This window comes from Carettochelys insculpta, chromosome 8 (assembly GCF_033958435.1).
Source record: "Carettochelys insculpta isolate YL-2023 chromosome 8, ASM3395843v1, whole genome shotgun sequence".
NCBI lineage: Eukaryota > Metazoa > Chordata > Testudines > Carettochelyidae > Carettochelys > Carettochelys insculpta.
In genome coordinates this window covers 33,413,331-33,436,596 of record NC_134144.1, presented here as the reverse complement: position 1 = coordinate 33,436,596, position 23,266 = coordinate 33,413,331, and the positions used below count along the sequence as shown (strand labels likewise).

The 23,266-nt window shown below is 42.8% G+C and overlaps 1 protein-coding gene across 3 annotated transcripts in view; it reads right to left on the bottom strand.

The window, feature by feature from the left end:
• Positions 1-16,791, bottom strand: part of ATF2 (activating transcription factor 2) — a 102,679-nt gene extending 85,888 nt beyond the window's left edge. Inside the window, exons 1-2 of one of the 3 annotated variants that reach the window (XM_075001823.1) lie at positions 16,695-16,791; positions 9,105-9,134 (exon numbers count right to left, since the gene is read on the bottom strand). The gene's annotated coding sequence lies outside the window, so the exon portion shown is untranslated. The other 2 variants (XM_075001824.1, XM_075001825.1) reach the window with 2 other exon arrangements.
• Between the last annotated feature and the right edge of the window lie 6,475 nt (positions 16,792-23,266).

Here is a 23,266-nt window from a genome sequence, read left to right as displayed (position 1 = left end):
AACATGGACTGGGACTTTTGTTTTAACTTTGGAGCATTGCATTCTCACTTTGCTTCCACACCTTTCCCGGCTTTGTTTCCCTGGTGCCAAAATTCCTTCCTGATGTTACTCCACAGCCAACGTACACAGGCTAAGTTACTGTGTTATGCTCTGAGAGACTACTTGAGCGAGGGACTCTAAAGGGCCAGAAAGGAGGGGGAAGGAAAGAGAATGCTATCTGTAGAGGAAGAAGGGTTGTATCAATTCTCCTCTGACTAATAATAACCCAGTTGTCACCTCACTTCCCTTGCTGGCTGGGCTTAGAACTTCTCCCTTCTGTCCACCAAGTCAGGGGTGCGCCAAGTCAGGGACAGGCCCCCTGAGAGCGTGTGAAATTTCCTAAGGGAGACCCAGCATGATCAGCTAATGGGTCTCAGTCTCATCCATCTCATTAAAAATGCTGAAATATGATACTGTTTTAATATACGTGTATTCACACTAAAAGACCGATTAATAAAGTTTTTACATTCTACATACTTATTTTCTTACCTGTGCCAAAACAGTTTCTTTTTTCATGTGAAGATATCCAAAATTTCCAGTGGTTTGGATTACATTAGACAGTTTCTGGTGAGGATAGGGGGGCTACTAATTGCAGGAATGAAAAGAGGAGCCTCATGTAAAAATGTCTGCTCATCTCTGCACTACAGCAGGGAGGCTTGTTTGTTTTCTTCAGAACAGATTTATTTCTTATTGTTTGATTTCAATGTTACCCACTCCCTGATATTCATTTATTTAAAATATTCTACCCCGCTTCTCTTTTTAAAATATTTGAGCTGGCTTACAAAATTTAAAAACAAAACTATATAAACATGTAAAAAATATCTAAAAATACAAAACTCCAGAAGGACATAAAACACCTCAAAAGAAAGAGCACACACACAAACTCAAACACCAATAAAAGCATGAGTAAAAAGAGCAGCTATAAAAACTGGTAGTGAATTTTTTATTATTTAATAAGGTAAAGAAATATTAGTGGAGGGAAAACCCTAAGCTACTTTTCTTTGTTACTTTGTAATGCATTCCTTATTCCAAAAGGAAGTACTTAACTTTTTTTTTAATCTTACAAGAATGTTGGAATGTTTTGAGCTAGCTGCACTGTGTTTGAGGTGACTGGCTCAAACGCAGAGAAGTGAACAAACACGGTACACAGGTCAGACCATTCTTTGAGCCCAATTGCTAATCACTTCCAGTCCCAAACTGAGGCTGCTCCTACCTAGACCCTAAGATATAGTTCTGATAACATAATGTATGGGTATCATGTGATTTGTGATTTATCCTAACCAGCGTTCCCTGTAAACTGAGAGCTTGGGCAGCCACACAGAAGAAATTCAAATGCCGCCTAGTCAACTAGCAGAGTGCCCACAGCCAGCAGCATGTGTTTCTATTGGTGGTGAAAATGTGAGCATACTTTGGTGTACATACAAAATGTATTCTGCATATAGATGGAAAAAAATATGGAAACCCTGACTCCTAACCCAGCAATCCAGCTCTTAGCTGGAAAATGTGATATATTTCTGCAGACAGAATATTGTTCAATGAAATTCTATTGAGAAAGCTCCTGAAGAACATAAGAATAAATATTCTTTTGCTAAGAGTTACAGCGTGAGCTCAAGTGTGTGACAGTCTGCAGGAAATGCACCTGAACTAGTTCAAATTTTTTGAAGTTAGTGCCTGAACCAGAGAGTTAGGAAATATTAATAGACCCACACCAGAGCAGAACCAAAATTTAAACAATTTGACTCTTTGTTTCGAAAGGAAAATAAAACTTTAACTGAAGTGAACTAGTCACAGGATAAAGGTCAATATTCCCCCTCCGTTAATATTATTTTATTGTGGGTCATGGCCTAAGGTAGTTTTGCGAGTGTGAGACATGATGTAATGGGCTGCCAACTAACACCTGGAAAAATGTATTTTGAAAAGCTTTGCAATCTTTAGACAAATATAAGAACTTAACTTGGGTCAGAAAGAAGCCTCGGGGTGGTCGGTGGGGTGGGGAGAAACACTATTTGCACATGTGTCACAGGGGCTTGCTCAAACTTGGCAGCAAAATTCTACAAATATGCCATCTGTACTAAACACGTTCTACCCCTGCAATGCTCCTGTTTTCCAATGGCAGTTTGTGCTCTAGCTCAAGAGGCTAAGCATTTCCTGCAATTGTTTCTCCCAGTTGCCAGGGGTCAGAGCATGAGAGAGGTTGCCCTTCTGACAAGGCAGCTGCCCCCTGCACCAGTTAACAAAGGATTAAACAGCTCTTGGAGAGAGCTGTGTCGGCAGCCAATAAAAGGAAGGCTGAAGGTGACCAATCAAGGCCGAGCTAAGCCTTATAAGAAGCACTATTAACCAGAGGAAGATCAGTTTCCAGCTCTGGGGAGAGGACTTGCTGCCTAGATAGACAGAGGCACCTTGGACAAATCAATGCTGCAAAAAGTCAGGGGGAAGCCAAGGGAGTCTGAACCTGACTAATTCCCAGTCTGAGAGGGTAGTTAGGCTTCAAGGAGGCAGTCTGAAGGGAGAAATAGGAAGCAGGTCTAGCCCCCCACCTCATCTCACAGATAAGTGGCAAGTTAAGAGTGCAGTTTGCTCCGATGGAAAGGGCCTAGAAAAATAATGGCCGTGGGTCACCGAGGCAAGTGGTGGGCTTGGGGTAAGTGGGTTCCCAGAAGGCAGGGGAGAGGAAGACTCCAGGTGCGAGTGCTGCCACGGGGCAATACACAGGGCACCAGAGTCCCAGAGGAATGCAGGTCCCAACGCCATGTACAGAAAATGGGCTGGGAAAGTTTCAATTTCATTTCCTGTTTGGCCAGCACGGTGAGCCAAGCACACAGTACACCTGGCCACAAATTCCCAGAGTCATAGGCAAGCTCCAGCATGCAGAAGATTGAGGACCTTATTGCTGGGGGGTGCAGGTGGGTGGAAAGAAAGAGGCAAAACTGTATTAACAGAGCGCAAAAGAAACAGACTAGATCTATGCCAAGATCTCACCAGAACACATCGGAAGCAGACAGACATTGAGTCATCACCACACATATGCTGCTTCTAAGAGTAGTTGCATGAGATTCTAGAGGGTAGGGACCCAACCACTAACCCCAAACAGTGTATTGATACCAGCAAAAAGATTCCTTAGGCATCCTCTGGCAACAGCAGGAAGGACACGGTGGATGCAGAAGAGGACGACGACAACAATGGTCAGCAGGCGAATGGAGCCGCTGATCTCACTGACAGCCAAGAACGTATTATCTCATCCCCTCTTTCTAGGGCATTTCACAGCTGGATCGTGACGACAAGGAGGACACCTCTGGCAAGTTCTCATTTTTTTAATCATGCTATAAGTTAGTTGAGGCATTTGGGTGTGATCTGTGGCAGGAGCTGTACCTACGCGGCTCAGGGAGTCTGGAACAACTTGTTAACGTATCCGGGGACAGAGCACCTGTCTTCCCTGTACATCTCCATAAAGCTCTCAGATGGATACTCTATTCTTCTCATCAGGTTTTTGGGGAAGCCTACCTTATTTCAACCTCCTCAATAGGACACCCTTCCTTGCCAGCATGAAGTAATCTGGCATCACTGCACCACAGAGTAGTCCAGCATACCAACCAGCCTTCTGCCCACATTGTCGGTATCCAGTCCTTATGAATTTTTGTTACTCTAAGGAGGCTAATATCCCTCTTAGCAACCTAGAAGTCGTAAGAGAAGGAGCATAAAGCTTTTATGATAGCACAGGGTGCTCTGCCACACCTAGACCCCACACACCCTTTTCCCAGAGCTCTTGAGGGAAGGGAAACTTTCAATACTCCAGCCAAGTAGAGGGAATCATGCAATACCTGTGAGAGCCACACACACAGCCACAAGCAGGAAAGCACAAGCCACACTGCCATGCCCTGTTCCCATCCCTGGACTGCTACGGGAAAGGACACTTTCACTGTACCAACAGTGTGGAGGAGAAGCAGGCAGCAACCGTGAGAGCCACACAGCCCCCATACCTCGAGCTGCACTGCCATACCTCAGGGAAAGGAAAGACTGAATGCACCAGCAAAGCAAGGAGGGGAAGCATGTAGTGACCACCACTACCACAGTCACTAACGAGGCCCCCCCCACCCAGCATGCACAGCTGCAGAAACTGCTTTTGGACTCACAGGCCTGATAGCACGCCTCAATCTGTGCCTTACAATAACTGGAAGCGAACCAAATCGAGCAGGTTCCTTAAGATCTCTGTAGTACCTGCTGCACAGAGGACGTTGAAAAGTCAAAATTTGTTCTTGCACAGAACACATCCCTGTTGTGTTCCAGAGGTTCTTCCATGAAATTCCTTTGTGTGTTGCAAAACTTATCTCCCTAATATCTGACCTTCACTTGTACACATACACATATCTCACAGAGCTAGAAGGGACATTGAGAGGTCATTATGTCCCGTCCCTTGCCCTCACAGCAGACCCTATCACCATCACTGACTTTAAATAAATAAATAAATAAATAAATAAACAAAAAAAAACCTACTCCTGTCCCTTGAAAGCCACACCCCGCCAGGGCTGAACTCTCAACCCAGGGTTTGCAAAGTCAATGCTCTAACCGCTGAGCTATTATGTTTTGTTGCAGTAAACTCAAGAGTGGGCTCATTGATTACTGCCCCCCCAACCCCCACCACTGGAAGGAGGGTGGACTGGGACGATAAGAGAGTGGAAAGCAACTCCACACCCAGGAGATGTTGCAGCTGGTGAGGCAGGAAAGAGAGCTTCTGAGGTACCTGGTACAAGAGCACAGAGATCCAGTGCAGCCCATGATGAATCCATGTCCTCCTTGCCATACTCCCCAGCTTCACCCAGAATGCCATGGGGAAGTCAAAGGCAGACTTGCATTCCACTCCCAGGGATGCTTCTCAGAGCAGAAAGCTGACATTCCCCCACATGACAGCAAAACACCTCTTGTCCTTGCTTATCAACCCGTGAAGTCCTGTCATGAACTCCTTTACTGTCTCTTGTACAAAAACAATTGAGTTCACAAAGACAGTGTCTTTATTGCTTGCATTGCATGGGGGCAGGGAGTGGTGGGTTACAGTATTTACAGGCAAGCACACATCATACAGGGGGCACCTCCTTAAGAGCAACAGGCGTGGCTGTCATGTTCCTATTGGGTCATTCATAAATCTGTTTTTCAAAGCCTGCCTGATTAGCAATACCCCTCCCTGTGCTCTCCTTATTGCCTTCGTGTGTGGCTGCTCAAAAATTAGTGGCCAGGTGATCTGCCTCCACTGTCCAACCTAGAGTGACATTTTCCCCCTTAGTTTCACATTAATTATGGAGCACACAGCAGGCTGCCAACAGGTGAGGCATGTTGCTTTCAATGAGGTCTAACCATGCCAGAAGGCTCCTGAACCTGGATTTTCAATAGCCAAAAGCACGTTCTACTACCATTCTTCACTTGCTCCACCTATAGTTGAGCTGTCCTTTACTGTGGTTCAGGCTGCCTGTGTATAGCTTCATGAGCCAAGGCAGCAAGGGGCAAGGTGGATCATCCAGGGTCATTACTGGCATCTCCACATCTCCAATGGTGATTTTCTGATCTGGGAAGAAAGTCCTACTCTGAAACTTTCTGAGCAGACTAGAGTTCCTAAAGCTGTTTATGTCATGCACTTTTCCTGACCATCCCACTCTGATGTTGATGAAACAGCCCCTTGTGATCCACCAATTCCTGCAACACCATAAAGAAGTACCCCTTGTAATTTATGCACTCCATAGCAAGGTGGTCCGATGCCAAGACAGATGGAACACATAACCCCTTCCCCTGCTGCAATTAGGGAAGAGATCTGTGGCCTTAAGGGATCAGCTCAAATAAGTACTAGCCAAAATATGCAGCATAGAAAAAGGTTTTGTACACACACACGAGAAACTGACAATGGCAAACCAAGACAACAAGTACAGTTAACAGAACAAAGAAGCTGTGTTTAATGTGATGAGACACATCCAAAAGCACACAGATAGGACAAAATTCTGAAGGTTCTGCAGATGCGAACAGCAGCTTGACTTTGATGGGGTGAAACAGGACAAGGATAATAGACCCAGGAAGATTATCTCAGAAGCTGTATTTTACGTCCTTTGGAATCACATGCCTCTTTTAGGCGTGTTACACTTAAGCATTTTGTTTATGTAGTTCCAGTCCTCTAACAGTATGTTGTGTTGCCTCATCACTGGCCTTTATATGTATGCTTTGATGTAAGTCTTAAATGGGGAGAGAAGTATAGAAGCTCGTCTTCAGATACCAAAATAACCTGTTTAAGATACTGCAAATGGAAACAGGGGAAAAGAAAGGTTTTTGCTTGTTAAGTCCTTGAGAGCCAAGCTCTGTGATCCTTGTATTATTTATACACATGACAGAACTAAACTAAACTAAAGGCAATATTAGGCAGCCAGAGCAGGTGACCTTTATCAATACATAATGATTTCCCAAAAATCAGACTGGCTCTTGTATGGCTATTGTTTGGGCTTGTAGGAAAAAGATCTCATACTTTGTCTTCCTGTTTCTTTAACTATAGTCACATCTCTTCCTTTAATATGTGTACAATAAAGTAACTCTAGCCAAAAAACCCCACCATTTTAAAGGCAGTATTTACTCATATGTCAATGTTTTACCCACACGGAGTGCCTCTCTAACAGAATTCAACATAATTTAGCCTGAGACTCAAACCATGATTTGCATGGAAAGGCATACTAGTATAAGCATTTAAAAACTTTTCTCTAGGTTTTTTTCAACTTTTGAATCTAGAATTTTTTTTAAAGTCTTATGCAGAATTCACTCTAGCCAGGCAAACTGTTTTAAAAACTTGTTTCTCTGAAAAGTTACCACCACCAGTGTAGGGGACATTTTGAAAAAAGTCTGAAGGGCAGAAGTGCATCTCATATACAAAAAATGCTCAAATGATTAGTGATTTGCGACATACAGAACTTTCAACAACGATAGATGATATGGTGTGTGTCACGTTGGGCCTTTTAACTGCAGGGAAAATTTCACTCTATTAAATGAACAAGCTCAGTACAGCTGTCCTGAAAGCAAAAGGCTAAGACTTTATAACCATTAATTCATCAAGATTAAGTCATTTTGACAAAGTTATTTTTCCTCAGCACTATGGTAATACGAGTAATAAGACATTCTATATGAATGCAAAGCATAATCATCAAGCCCAAAGCATCTCTCTTAAAATGGAAAAGACGACAAATGGAAGTGGAGTGGACATTAAACACGGCATCACAATTACTCTATGGCTACATCTATACTAGAAGCTTCTGTTTATAGAAGTTACTGTCGGAAGAGGTGTTCCGACAAAACTCCTGTTGACAGATCACACCTACAAATAAAAGCAGCTCAATCTTTTCACCCACTCTCTTGAAAAAAAAGGCCCGCTGGAATGTGTACACACCTTTTTTGTCGACAGTTTCTGTTGACAAAACACATTATGTGTAGATGCTCTGTGAGATTTGTCGACAAAAACCCAGTTTTGTCTACAAAACTCTTTGGTGTAGACATAGCCTATAGGTTTTATTATTTGAATTTTTTAATATAATTGTTTGCAGATCACTTCATAGTCCATTTGTCTCTCTTGTTCTCTTTTCCACCACTGTAGATGGATGGTAGTAGCCCTTAACTGGGAATGATACACTGAAAATGTAAAAGAAAATGCTACTTTTAAATGTAGAAACTCAAGAGTTCTTTGAGCCATTAGGCTACCTAGAGTACTGAAACACACTATGGCTGTGTCTACATGTGCCCCAAACTTCGAAATGGCCACGCAAATGGCCATTTCGAAGTTTACTAATGAAGCGCTGAAATGCATATTCAGCGCTTCATTAGCATGCGGGCTGCCGCGGCGCTTCGAAATTGGTGCGCCTTGCCACGGCGCGTCCAGACGGGGCTCCTTTTCGAAAGGATGCTGCCTACTTCGAAGTCCCCTTATTCCCATGGGAATTATTATTATTATTCCCATGGGAATAAGGGGACTTCGACGTAAGCGGCGTCCTTTTGAAAAGGAGCCCCATCTGGATGCGCTGCGCGGCGGCAAGGTGCGCCAATTTTGAAGCGCCGCGGCAGCCCGCATGCTAATGAAGCGCTGAATATGCATTTCAGCGCTTCATTAGTAAACTTCGAAATGGCCATTTGCATGGCCATTTCCAAGTTTGGGGCACATGTAGACACGGCCTATGTGCACTGACCACTGATAGACCACTTGGTTTGCACTGCTGTTATTAATTCATGACTGTTTATATTCACAGAAAAATTTTACTAGATTATTTTAACAAAAATGTTTACTGCAGACCTCTTGAATGGGAAGAGGTATTAAACTGTATTCTTAAAGGTTTATTGTACAACAAATAAAATAAATATTGGATGGGTTAGCCAGAGCAGGCAAGGAAAAATAGTCACTTAAAAATGAAGAGGCATTTTGTAATGTATTTAACTCCTGGTTTTTACTTTCTTTACAATGTCTTTTCTCATATATGAATGTAAACGCAAAACAATCGCTATTTAGGTGACTGATAATAAAATAAGCCACGATACAGACTACATGTTAAACACTGAACACAGGAAGGTATGTTTATTCAAAATATTTAAGTTTTGGTATGCATTCATTTTCCTCTAGTCCATTCTTAACATGGGGGATATTAATTTGGATGGAGTAAGGAGACAAATGTGAAAGAGAAGGGTTCCCTATTTTTTGTTTAGCAAATTAAAATTACCCTAAATTATATCAGCAGTCACCTTTTAGAGCCAAAAAACCACCTTCCACAATACAAATTAAAATGAGTGACAGAGTTCTAAGAGTTAGCTCTGTTGTTACATGTTTATACTTGGAGTGAAATTTTTAAAAAAGCATCCATTTTAACCTAATCTTAGTTCCCACTGAAGTTATTGAGAATTATACCATTATTTTAGGGCAGGAGAGCTAAGATGATCTTGAGTATTTTTGAATGTTTTCACTTAAGCATAGACATTGGTAGGTGGAAAGTCTACCAAATTAAACTACTTAATAAATAATGTAAACTAAAATGAATTAAAGAGAAAGTCACAGCTGCACATACCTGGAGGGGCTGGAACAGCTTCTTGGATTCCTAGAACACAAGAGGAAAGGTGAAATAAAACAAAATATTTACCGTTTCACACTTATAGAAAAACCCAGCAAAGTCAATTACTCATTTTATAGAGGTATTGTTTACCATCATTATAGGATGTGAAACACAAAAGTCAAAAGGAAGGATTCAAGTGTTTAAAGTGCCTGTAAATCAACCTTCTGTGACAAAGTATTCGACAGTCTGGACCAATGGCTTTTTGTCTGATTTTAACTTCTCACTGGCTTCCAAGAATTGTTCTCACAGCCAGCTATACTTTGTACAAGACAGCACCTATGCTTTCCTTAGTGCAGGATATGCTCCAGTGTGCTGCCATGAAGCCTTCATTTGGACCAAAGGCTTAAATGACAATTTCTGTGGCATGTCGGAATCCCTGCCTAAGTCAATCTGAGCAATGTTCTGTTCCCACAGAGGAGACTGGGAGCTTGGTCACTGAAGCCTGTAGGACTGCAAATAAGCAGGGTAGGCTCCATTTTTAAGCACCATGTGTCATAAAGAGATGGCACCAAATGGAGCAAGACTCTCAGAATGTAGATCAGGAGAATCTGCAGTACACACTGTCTCCTTTGAGATGAAAGTACACCAGTTCCTAACATTGACTAACCAGGCAGGAGCTGTGCAGACGGTAGAGAACTTACTTGAATACAAGGAGAAACAGACCCTCCTACTTTGTTGTAGTTACTACTTTTCTTGCTGTAAGATGCCATTGTATGCACCCTAAAGACAGAGCTGGGCTTGCTCCAATGGATCTTGAGGAAAAGCAACAGGGGGTAGAGCAACTGCAGCATCATAAAGAGATTTAAGCACACACAGCCACAGCATTTTCTGTACATCTGAACAGCTTACTGCTCCAGGAGGTGCCAAGAAGAAAGAGCATATAGAAGGAGTGCAACAAGACAAGAAGAAATGTTTGAAGTTAGTTATTTGATAGGCAATGTGACTACCCAAAAAGTAGAGGAAGCTCATTTATCCAGACTGTCAAATGAGTGGAAGCAAAAAGATCCTGTACACATCCCAACAGCATCAGCAGACCTAATTACGGATGAGGTACGTGCAGAGGAACAACTAGAGTATTACTTTGGTGAGACAGGGACAAAACTGGAAAAAAAGATAAATTTCTCTGTGTGTAAAAGGTAAGTGGAAGGGTAAGTACTGCAGGTGACGTGCAAGACATAAATTTACCTTTCTTTTTCTCTCTCTCTTTTTTTTTTTTAAAATAGGAAGATGAAAAAGTCAAATTACAAATACCGATACGAGTCCAGGAAATGATCCAATAAATGTGAATTTGACAGGATATAAAAATGAGTTACGAGAATCTGAGTGTATTTAAGGTGGATTGTATGTCCTTAAAACGTTACTGTTCTAAGCATTTGTACTGTTACTGATGCTTTGTTTCGATTCAGCGAATTACGTAGTTTATCATAAGCTGTTGTCAAAGGTTACCGACAGTTTCACAAAAACGAAACTGCAGTCCTCTCGGATATTTCCGGAATAAAATTCTTTTTGAAGTTCATTATGATTTATTGACTGAATTTACCTGCTGGCGTTCTTAGCTCTCAAAATTCAGAAGAAATAAATTCCATCAATCAAAAATGAAAACTCTTGGGCTGTGGCCACACTTGGCCACAATTTCGAAAAGGCCATGCTAATGGCCAAGTCGGAGGATACCAATGGAGGTGCTGAAATGAATATTCAGCAGCTCATTAGCATGCTGCCAGCCACGGCACTTTGAAAGTGCCACGTTTCGTTCGCAAGCGGCTCAGCTATACGGGGTCCTCTTCAAAAGGACCCTGCAAACATCAAAATCCCCTTACTCCTATCATATAGGAATAAGGGGATTTCGAAATGCATGAGGTCCTTTCGAAAAGGGCCCCAGTGTAGCTGAGCCGCTCGTGAATGAAACGTGGCACTTTCAAAATGCCATGGCTGGCAGCATGCTAATGAGCTGCTGAATATTCATTTCAGCACCTCCATTGGTATCCTCCGACTTGGCCATTAGCATGGCCATTTTGAAGTTTTGGCCAAGTGTGGCCACAGCCTTATTGTCACTACAATAATCCTAGGCTAATTTTACTATTTCAACTTTACTAATATTCAGAAAAGTGGTTCATTTCTACTTTCACACTTTTATATAGCTATAAATATGATCCAAATAATCATTCCTGAATATGTCTTGAAAAACTGCTTCACTATAAGATAACTTCTGTTAAAACAGATTTTAGAGGAATCTTTATCAAAAAGTAACAGAACTGACCATTTTGAACACTACTTTATGAAACTTGTTTGCATTTACCTGTAGAAATGTTCTACAATTAAAGCTCAAATTTCTGAACCATAAGAACAATAGGACAATGGAACAGTCTGCCTAGGAACATCATTGACACTCCTTCACTGGAGGTTTTCAAAAGAAGACTGGATAGCCATGTCTTGTATGGATTAACACAGCAACTTTGCATCTTGGCAGGACGTTAAATTAGATTCTCGATCAGGTGCCCAATAATTTTCACCAGGAATAGGCGGGACCTTGGGCAGAAGGGTTGGGGCTGGGGGCTACGGAAAGTGAAAGAGTGGACAAGTACGAAAGAGAAACTGCGTGAGAAACAGACTGTGACATAGATTGGGTGTATGCTGCAGTGCCCTACGACAGTGACCATGGTTTATGTAAAACAGGCTGGGTATGGGTGACAGTGACACAGAATGAGTGTGCTGGCTGCTGCTTGATAAGTTTCTAAGAGAAGTTACCCTCTGTATTTAAGGGAAATATGCCCTGCTCTGTTGTCTTTACCCAGCCCTGCTCTGCGCTCCTGAGTCACTTACAATCCATGCTTCAGACTGGAGCAACTCTTCTTTGTGTCTCCCTCTCCCTGATCCCAGTTCTGCAGAGATGGGGCACAAGGTAACACCCTGGCTATGTCTACACATGTGGCATGGTAATGAGTCATCTGGAAGATGCTAATCAGGCACACATGTAAAATTTCCCATGCCTCATTAGCATATGGCCACATGATTCAAAGTCCAGAAGAAGGTCTTCCAGACTCCAAAAATACATGTGTGGAGGTGCAGCCCACGGGAATCATCCAGAATGAAACCCTCCTTCTTGAACCCCATCCTTTCTCAAAAATTTGAGGAAGAGGGGGCTTCCAGAAGGAGAGTTTCCTTCCAGGAGATCTTCACGGGCCGCACATCCGCACGTGTGTTTTGGAGTCAGGAAGAGCTTCTTCCAGACTCTGAATCATGTGGCCATATGCTAATGAGGCATGGGAAATTTACATCTGCGCCTCACTAGCATCCTCTGGCTGGTTCATTATCATGCTTCTTCCAGAAGAAGCAGCATCTGTAGACGTAGCCCCTGACTTTAACACTACCTTCTCTCTCCCCTTCTGCATAGCTATCAAGAGAATCCTAAGAGAAGCTCTGCTGCAGACAGAACAAAGCGTGGGGCATGGCAGCTGAAAACATACTGCTGGCTGTAAGCATGCAGGGTTTGCTAGTCAGCTGCTCTGGCTTGAGAAAAATGCTTGATGGGCCAAATCCAGACCGAGGGCTGATTTTGCTCACCCATGATCTAGATGATCCTTCCAGTCCCTTCTACCCTATGGTTCTTTGATTTTACACTTAGTCATAAAAAGGCCAAACTTACGTTGGTTAAGATACATTGCGGTAATATGTTATTAAGCCCTGGCATAAACAGCATACCGCTATTCTTGTATCCACCTTGTTACTATATCTTGTTAGGATGGATATACTAATGCTACTGAAAAACCCCTTCTTTCCTGTCGTGTTGTGTCTATTAACTTGTCTGTAATGAAAAGCTATATCAGCACAGCTAGGTTTCTGAAAGGTGTGAAAAATCCAAATCCCTAAGAGTAGTATGCAAACAGTTCTAGATCAATGGAAGAATTCTTCAAATCAACTTAGTTACTATATCACACTTCAGCAATGACAGAACTCCTCCAGATGCTTCCATACGTACATCAATCCAGCTGTGCCACTGTAGAATTTTAAGTGTAGACACAGTCTTCACTACAGTGGCACAGCTGCAGATACATGTTCAGTCACCGTGAAATCCTGACCCTGCTCAAGTCAATGACAAAACTCATTTACCAGAGCCAAGATTTCACCCTGAATTCCTACTACTTATTTAATGCAGAACAGGAATAATATGGCATTGACTGGTATTACATGATTATACAATAACCCAAACTTTCCACTTTCATATACATTACATATATTTTTCCTGTCTATAAAACTGTCTTTCAGGTACTCCTACTTTGATTGTTTTCCATTTATATCAAACACATACTTTTGTCAATTATAGGGGCAATGACTTGAAATCCAGTTATTTAAAAACAAGAGCTAAAAGTCCTTGACTCCTTCTGCCAGTTTTTGCAGTTTTACAATAATTTAAGTGTTCTTCAATTGTTATTTGAAATACTAGGGAAAACTCGAGAGTACTGATGAGTAGTAAAAAGAAAATTCAAGAAGTTTTCCCCCCCATTCTATTTAGAACAACAACATTTTAATGATTATAATTACTATTTCTTGTAACAGCAGTAAAGATATTTCAAATAGAAGCATGACTGAACAGAGGCCAATACCATGAGAATCTACATTTGGTGCTTACTAAAGTAGTTTTTATTCATTATATATATATGGCAATAACATCCTATAGCTCCAAGAAAGAACAGGGACCCTTTGTCCTGGGTATACAAATGTGTGGAAAAGTAGTACCTACTCATGAGGATTTACGGTATAATTCAAGACAAAGCCTAACTAGCTAGAGTGACAAAACAACAGGGCATGGTTGAAGATAGACAATCTATCTGTAAGTAAGATGATGCAGTTAAATAAACTAGCCAATGCACACAATTGACTTCAGTAAGTATTAGTATATAACAATAATATAACTATATTATATAATAGTATGGTTGACTCATATGAAAGCTTGAATAGGTTATTGGTAAGTGGGAATTTGATAAACGTTGTTTGAAAATGGAACACTGCCAGTTTGAGATCAGATAAAATTCCAGAAAAGCAATGAATGTCAGCTACCAGTTAAAGATTGGTGTATGGCTATTATTTTTGGCCATATTAATATAGACACAGACAAGAAGCTTAAATAATGAAAAAAACCAACCAAACAAACAAAGATGAATTAGAAGGGCTAAAAATGGAAGAAGACCTTGACATAAGGCACACTGGAAACATGGCAGAATGTCAAAAGTTAATGGAATATAGTATTATCTGGGTATATCCTGTCCAAGAACAAACTAAGTGTGGGAGCAGCAGTGAACCCAAAAGATTTAATACAACAGAATAAAACAGAATTTCTGAGCAGAAATAAGTATAAATGGCAAAATCTGCAGGGCTATAAAAATTCCCAGTTAGAAAAATACAGATGTGAATAAAATGAGGCTTACTAATCTCCAAGTCAGGATAAAGACACTGACTGTGCAATGAAGACTAAATGTTAACATACAAATATATACCATAATATAAGTTTCCCACCCTCCTGCAGCAAAATACATTTTTATTTATTTACAGTTCTGACAGCAACCTTTAATGTAAAAGGGATCCCCAATCAAGTTTTGGATTTTTAAACTTCATACATTGCAATGAGACCCTTTGAAATATGCCATGTAAATGTGTTATTTTCACAATGGTGCTTAGTAAGTTTCATAACTACAAGATCAAAATACTGTCCTACCTAACCCTTTCTGGTCCCAGTTCTGCAAATACTTGCTTGAAATCAACCAGGCTATTTACCAGTACTGTAGTAAAGTTAATCATATCCATACGTTTGCACTGTTGGGTCTCTGAAAATAGCTACCACCAGATACTTCAGAGAAACATTTAGGAGATCCTGCACTTGACAGTCATGAAGTAACCTGCCCACAGGGATTATTTCCATGCTTCAGCTGCTAGTGGCAGTCTTCTAGAACAAATCCGTAGTTTTCACCATTTCTCCCCATTTGCAAACACTGTCAACTCTTCAAATGGAAGCACTGCCACCTCTAGAAATTTTAAGTATAGTCTGAAGCCTCGCAGGGGTCCATGAACCACAGCTTATAAACCCCTGCTATCAAGCATAAATAGTATCCCATACCTTTTTACCCTATCTAATGTAAATATGAATATTCTCAGTAGAAACAAATGGCTATTTTAATTTTATTTGTCTAAAAACTCTTGCACTCAGAGATCATCTGGGGCCCCAGAAGGAGCAAAATCCAAGATGTATTGCCTAGGATACAAGAGAAATTTGAACAAAGATTTCACTAAAGGGTGTAGAAAGGAAAAAACACAAGAAAGACCAGAATTCATTTATCTGGATAAAAAGACAGCATAGAATTTACTAGTTAAAGGGAGGGGGCCCAAAAATCTATTAATTTTGGGGTCAAAATATTTTCATATATTTTTGATAAAAACCCAGTTATTTGGGGAAATCCATATGGGGGTGGGAACAGAAAAAAGGCAACCAAAATACATATGAGACAGAAGTAATCCAACTGATTTTATTTGCAAGGACAGCATTATTGTGTGCCAGGAAAGTCAAGAGGTTGCAATATAAACTAAACAGGTGGTGGGAAGGGGGCATGGCTACTTATTAAGTCCCTAGTACTACCAAATAAGAAGCTTAACCCTGAGGCATGAGAAGGTGGAATCAGGAAAGATTTTCAAGCCCTTTTTATATCTGTCATGCTTTGTATGTCTGGGCACCAGTTCCGCCTCTCATAAAGCATCTTTCTAACGGGCCCCAAGTAAATGAGGTTATTAAGAGGACCCTAGAGGAAACACGTGCAACTGGGAACACGATGTCCAGCTCCCACTCACCAAGTCATAACGGAGATGGGCTCCAGCAGACCACCACAGCCCAGGCCTGGCCGGAAACAGGCACACGCCACGAAGATGCCTACAAGCTCAGGGGCAGCAGAGTGGCAGCCGCCTCTGCGGCAGGGCAGCTCCGGCACCCCCTGTTGGTATTTGCTTTGAGGGCATCTGGGGTCGCCTATCTCCCTCCACCCCCTCCCTGCCGTGGGGCAGGCACAGACGACGACAGGCGCCGCCCCACTCCCGTCCTGGCTCGGTGCTGCAGCAGCAGGGGGAGGGGCAGGCCTGGCTGCACCCCTTCACCACCCGCAGTGGAGAGCTGCTCCTCGCCCTCGGGACGGGTGGCAGCCGGCAGGACCTATCAGGGTTGCTCGCTTCCGGAGACCGAGCCTCGCCCTGCTCGCCAGCGCCCTCCTTGAGGCAGCCGCAGGGACCAGCCTACCTCGGGGGCGGGTAACGGTGCTCTCCGCGCTCGCTCCGGCCCGAACCCCGCTGCTCTAAGGGCGGCGGGGGCCACAAACCGCGGTGGGGGCGGGGGTCTCTGTGGAGAGCGGCGACGCCATGTTAACGCCTTCCGGGCACCCCCATCTAGCCCAGACCGCCCCAGCCCTTCACCCGCCCGCTGCGGCTGAGGCGCCACCTCCCACAAACGCGCAAGACCGCGACGGAGGTGCTGCCCTGCTCCCCTTCACCGCGCTCTGTTTACAAACTCACCCGGGTAGCTGGGCCAAACCGCACATTAAAGGCCGGGTCCCCCACAGGCTTCCGTCCCTTCCCGCGATACCTCGCTGACATTCCCCCTCCCCCCCAACAAGGCCGAGGGAGGGAGTTACGTGAGCCACCGGGTTGCGGCTAGGAGTGGCACAGAAACGGCCGCTGATTGGCTCGGAGGGTGGGGCCCTCTAACGTCTGGGTGGCCGGAAGTACTCTGCTACGGCCGTGGAGGCGGCTGGGGACGGAGGCTGGTGTTAAGCTAAGCAGCGCTCGCAAAAATGGTGCCTCGTAACGGTTATCCGGGGTTGCTCTTTCTGGTGGGTTTTACTGAAGACAATGGGGCGGGGAGGGTCATGGCTGGCGTGAGCTTCAGCTGAAATGCCAAGCAGGGTTTGTCAAGTCAAGTGGGTGGAAGGCGGGCTCCCTTTAACGCTAAGCAGGTCACAGTGAATGAAACCTGTCCTTTCATGGTTTTACCCTATAGTGTAGCGATTGCATGGGGGGAGACTAGCATTTCTTACATATGCATCTCTCGTAGAACTGGAATGGACCTTGAGAGGTCATTGAGTCCAGTCCGATGCCTTCTCTGCAGGACCAAGCACCATCCCTGACATTTTTAAATCTCTTTGCCCCAGACCCCGAACTGGCCTCTTCAAGGATTGAGTTCACAGCCCTGGGTTTAGCAGGCCAATGCTCACACCTCACGTTTCTCCAGCTGAACGTTTTGACTCAAAAGGGAGCTGTAGGGGGCTCAGAAGGTTATTTCAGGAAGGTCGTGGTATTGCCTTCCTTACGTCTGTATCCACCATCTTCGGAGGTGGTGCCTCTTGGTGTCTCAGAAACCCAGCTCTGAAGGTGACACCCACCAGCAGCAGTGCAGAAGTAAGAGTGATATAATACCCATGTCACCCCTCTGTACTTGTGCCATCAGAGCTGGGCAGCTGCACATTGATGGCTGTGGACTAAGGGTCCAGCTCTACAGGCAGCAGCCAGAACTGAGGGTGTTAATACCACACTATGTCATCCTGTGCTGCTGCTGATGGTGGCTCTGCCTTCAGAGCTGTGTTTCTGGCCAGGTCACTGCTCTCCAGCTGCCAAGGTCTGAAAGCAGTGATAATACCTCCACAGAAGTGCAGTTAGCAACCATTCTTCCCTGTAAACTGAGCATTCGAATGGCCACCCAGGAGTTTAGCAGAGTGCTCACAGCTACCCATAGCCACGAACAGGTATTTCTATTAGTGGTGCCTATCTGCACATGCCTTGGTGCATATAAAATTTATTCCGCCTATGAATGGAAAAAATAGAGGGAACAGTGGTAACAATACCACAACTGCACCTGCGATAACCTTGTGACTCCCCCCCATACAAAGCCTTTTTTGAGTCAGTACCCCTATGACTACAACACCATGAAGGTTACATCTACACTAGCACAAATTTTTGAAATGGCCATGCAAATAGCCATTTTGAAGACTACTAATGAGGCACAAATGCATATTCAGTGCCTCATTAGCATGCCACCAGACATGGCTCTTCCAAATTGCCGTGTTTCGCTGTCATGCAGCTTGTCCAGATGGGGGGTCTTTTTCAAAAGGACCCCAGCAACTTTGAAATCCCCTTATTCCTATCTGCTGATACACATTTCAGCGCCTCATTAGTAATCTTTGAAATGGCCATTTGCATGACCATGTCGAAGATTTGTGCTTGTGTAGACATAGCCCAAATTTCAGATTTAAATATCTGAAATCATGACATTTACCCTGTTTAAAATCCTCTTACCTAGGATCTATGACCATGAAATTGACCAACATGGACAATTAATTTTGCAGGGCCCCCGTTATTAACGATTGTCCAAGGATTAGCTGTCCTTCTGGGTTTGTACTGAAGATAACAGTGGAGGAGAGGCTTGGCTGGAGAAAGTGAACTTTAGAAGAAATTTAAAATAGACATCCTGACTCTTTTATGGTAATTTAATTTAACTTACATTGTGTTTGGGGCAGAGACCATCAATTTGTTCTGTGTACAGTGCCTAGCAGCACAATGGAATCCAGGTCCATGACTGCTATTATATCCCCTGGCTTGAAGTTGTTTCCATCAGAAACAGGGTTTGTTTGAGGCTTCTCAGGACCCTTATTATACAAATTGTAACAGCACCAGTGTTCACACTGTATCAGGGATCAGCGACCAAAATAGAAAGAAGGGCCATTTTTTCAAATTTGGTAAAAAGCTAAATATTTCAAGAGCCACAATGCATGTGAATATGAGATAGTCCTTAAGTACCATCAAACTGTACTTCTTGTAACACCTATGTTAAGAACAGTGTACACACAGTTTGTAATGCAACACACATTTACTGCAGGACATTCACAATCCACATTCCAGCCATTAAACTGACTAAATTCAGTCCCATTATTTCAGCATGGCAGAGCAGGGACCTGCTTGCGCTGTAGGTGGGGGAAAGGAGTAGGAGGGCTAGGCAGAGCCACACAGCCACAATGAGGAGGAGGTGGCAGCCCTGCAAAGGTGCAGTTGGGGGACATCAGCAGCAGCGCAAGAAGGCGGGGGCTGGTTTGAGGCTGGAAGGGATTAAGCCTGGGGCCGGGTAGGGATGGGCAGTCTGAAATACTTTTTTACAATATGAAATGTTAATTGAACAGTGATGGTTGGAAAATATGCATGTGAAGAAAATTATCTCCATGTTATTGCAAAGTGACTTGTTTGATGTTTTATGCAGTTAAGCCTGGGGATGGCAGGGGCAGTTTGGGGCTATTTTGTGTTCAGACCCCAGAACATGTAAAAATTGCCATGTGGCCCCCAATGAAAAAAGGTTGGCCATCTCTGGACTAGGGCTACCCAATCTCAAAATAAATTATTTCAAACTGAGTGCTGGCTACCCAACGCCGAAGTTCAAAATAAGTGCCTATTTCAAACTTCCCACTATCTCTCTCACACTGAGGGGCAGCAGAAACAAAATCATAGAATACCTCACTCAAAATACCTCACTCAGAATAGCCCTGCTATTATGAGCACAGTGTCCAGCCATGGGGTTTCTATTTTGGGATACAAATGTATCTCGAAATAGAAACCTCAGTGTAGCCTTACCCATAGTGCCCATTTTGAAATAGTCTCATTGAATGCTGATATGGTGTATTTTGAAACAGCACTGCTGCGTGTCTAAACAGTGTCTCTCTTCTTCCTGATAAGGTTTATGAAATTTGAAATAATGTGCCTGCTATTTCAAATTTATTTCAAAATAGCATGTTCATAGTATAGATTTTCACCCAGTTATTTCAAAATAATGGCTGTTATTTCAGAATAACTTTGTTGTGTCGACATAGTCCAGTGAGCAGACAGGGCTATGATTCTGATTCTCTGGTACTTCAAGAGATATTAAGTGGCTCAGGGACCAAAGACTGTGCCAGAGAATGTGCAGATAGGAAAAGATGTACAGGAAATGTACATCATTCACCTAGTCTCCTTTTTTTTCCCCTGCAAGGATGGTCATTTCTCGGCCATCCATTTGTGGACGTTTTAAAGAAATGTATTGATTCATTGGCCTTGGTTTTGGGGTGCTTTGTCAGTAGTTTGATGACAAGGTATTACGTTACTGGGCTGGGCCTCTCTCATAGCTGTTATTCACTTAGGCAAAATTAATGTGTTGAAAAGGAACAGGTAAGTTTTCTTGTTAAGATTGTTGACCAGAGTTGGGAATTTGGACGAGAATATTAATTTGGGAAAAGCCAGATGATCTGACCTAAGAATCTCTAGGTTCTCCCTCCGCCCTGGACTACAGTTATTAATAGCTAAGAGAGCTCTGTGTCTGGATGTTTCAGGACTTGCAGCAACTACACCTACACTGTGAACAATATCATAACATGATTTTATTACAGTCAGTAGTGGAATTTCACACAAATGTCTGAGCTAACGATCACAAAGATGAAATCACACTGGTTAGTTACATAAATGCAGTTTGGATCTACAGTTACAGATATGCCTTGTATAATACCATAACCCTGCCCGAGGGCCCAAGGAGTTGAAGAACCAGCCTCACTCTGCTGGTAGTGAGATGTGAAAAGTATTATAGCAGAAGAACCTTTCAAGAAAGACTAGTATTAGTGGGGGGGAAAAAAAAAGAGGCATGTAGAGAATCCTTAGATTTTAGAAACCCTAAGGGAATTCCTCTCTTTGCTGTCAGCCAAGGGGTGTTTATAGGCCTCTGTGCGTCACTCCAGCCCAGCCTCCCAAAACCAAAACCAGACTTCTGTACCCAAAGGTTTTGAGGGTACACACTTCTGAAACGGGTCTTTGCTCACAAAAGCTGATGCTCCAAAATATCCGTTAGTCTCTAAGGTGCTGGAGGACTTCTTGTTGTTTTTGAAGATACTGACTAACTTGGCTCCCTCTCTGATCTCTTAAGCTAAGACACCCCTTTGAATACGTATTAAATGTCACTTCAGAGCCCCCTGGACAAAATCCTAAAATAGACATCTGTGGTTAAATGTTAAGAAATACCACCTCATGACTCGTGGTGACCTGTCTCTCTACTTTACAGTAAACAAAATGACCAGTCTGACAGGATCATTGCATATTTGGCATCCGTTTATACCACACAAAATAAATCCCACCTTTCATGTCATCATACTGGTCCATTTGTAGTTAAAATAGCCAAGATGGAAAGTAAGATATATATCTGGAAATTTCTGTATATAGTTACACCAACCTGAATATATAAAAAAAAAGTGCTAAAACTAGTATCTTACAAAGTGTGATCCCTGTACGTCCTCTGTGTTACTGCTAAGATGGACTAAAACAGTAAAAAGGCTAAGAATAGCTAGGCTGCATATAAGCCTACAAGCTGTATATCCAGTGCACATATCCTTATAGGCCACAAGATGAAGCTTATTCAGAGTGCATTAAGTTAGATATTATGTCATTTTAGTTGATTGGAGTAATTCACAATTACTCGGCCATTTGCCCATTGAAGTTATAGTGCATAATCATGGCTAAAGGCTATCCTAACTTCCTGCATAGAGATAGAAGGTCACGTTATGAGCATTTGGATGAGGAGAAGTGCTTTAACTAGGCAGAACTAGGTAGGCAGAACTCTGGACAAATCAGATTTGAGGATTTTATTGTGAACCCTATCCCACTATTATCTTGTAAAGTAACTTGTATCCAATTTGGTTCTGGAGTCTGTTGTCGCTGGAGATGGACAGATAGAAGAGCATGGTTTGAGTTATATAAATATTCTTATTGCAGGTTTTGGAATAAAAGTTGCAGTCATTTGTTAAACCATTAAACAAGGTGCAGAGCCTTTATTTCCAACATGGCATGGTTGTAACAGTTACTGAAGACATGTTTATGAAGCAGAATGACAGAATGCCTAAGTAAAGTAGAGGTATGGATTCTGTCTTCACATTTGACAATTATGTACAAAAATTACCCTTCAGACGTGGTAGGGAACTCTAGTACCAAATTATGTAGTAAGTCCATTGTATCTTAAAAAAATTCTAACAAGGATTTAGAGACCTTCACGTGCAGGCCTAATCCTCATATTAATCTTACTCAAAGTCACAGTGATATCCTGACTTGTAACTAGAAAAACTAACATTTGGGTGTCTGCAGTGACAATGGACAGCTACAACAAGTCATTACAATCAGCGATGGTCCAACAATCCCATTCCGGAAGCCCACAGAGCACCTAAATCCTATGTTCTATCTTGCCAGCTACCCATTGCTCTGTCCTAAGTTAGACATTTGCTACCTTCCTATGGTTATATCCAGCATCTTGTACCTTTAGCCCCACATTGCTTGAAGTACCTTCAGCTTTTGTCATTTTTGATCTATAACACAGCACCAAGGCAGCAGCTTGCCAGGCATACAGCCATCTGGCCAGAGGAAGATACTAAAGTCTTAGTTAACATTTTGCCTAGAATGAGAACTGCTCTGCTATAAAGATGCCATAGCTCAAAAACTGCTGGCCAGTCATGCAGGCTTGGAACATTTGTCTGCAAAGACACAGAAACCACCCCTTTGTTGTGAACAGCCAGCCTGGAGAAGATCTCAGTCCCAAACCACAGCATCTCTGTGGTAAGCCAAACCCCAATGAGAACAGTAGGGTGGAGGAGCATTTCATGGAAGAACCAGTGGAGGACAGTCAGGTAATAGGGCATAGCCATTACTGTAAAATCAGAGTTCCATGTGACCTATACCTGCGAAAGGCAGGCCTCCGAGTCTCCCCCGCATCATAGCTCACAAATCACTGCTCATCATTTTCAAGTTCAGCTAAAAGACACAAAGATTTCCCTTGTACAATCAGAAACTGTCTCCAGTCCAAGCCCTGGAATAACTGCTCTATCACAGTCCCAGCCTGGTATCTCCAATAGGACCACATCAACACCACAACCACACAAGCTTGAAATAATCACCTATAATCCCCACCCCCATCTCAAGAAAATTCTTCTCTGTTCCATTGAAAATTTTGCTTAGTGGGAAGGTCTAGGTACTCGACATTTTTTGCCCCCCTACAAATATGCTTTAACCAAGCAGGGAATTTGAAAGCTGTTAATCACAGC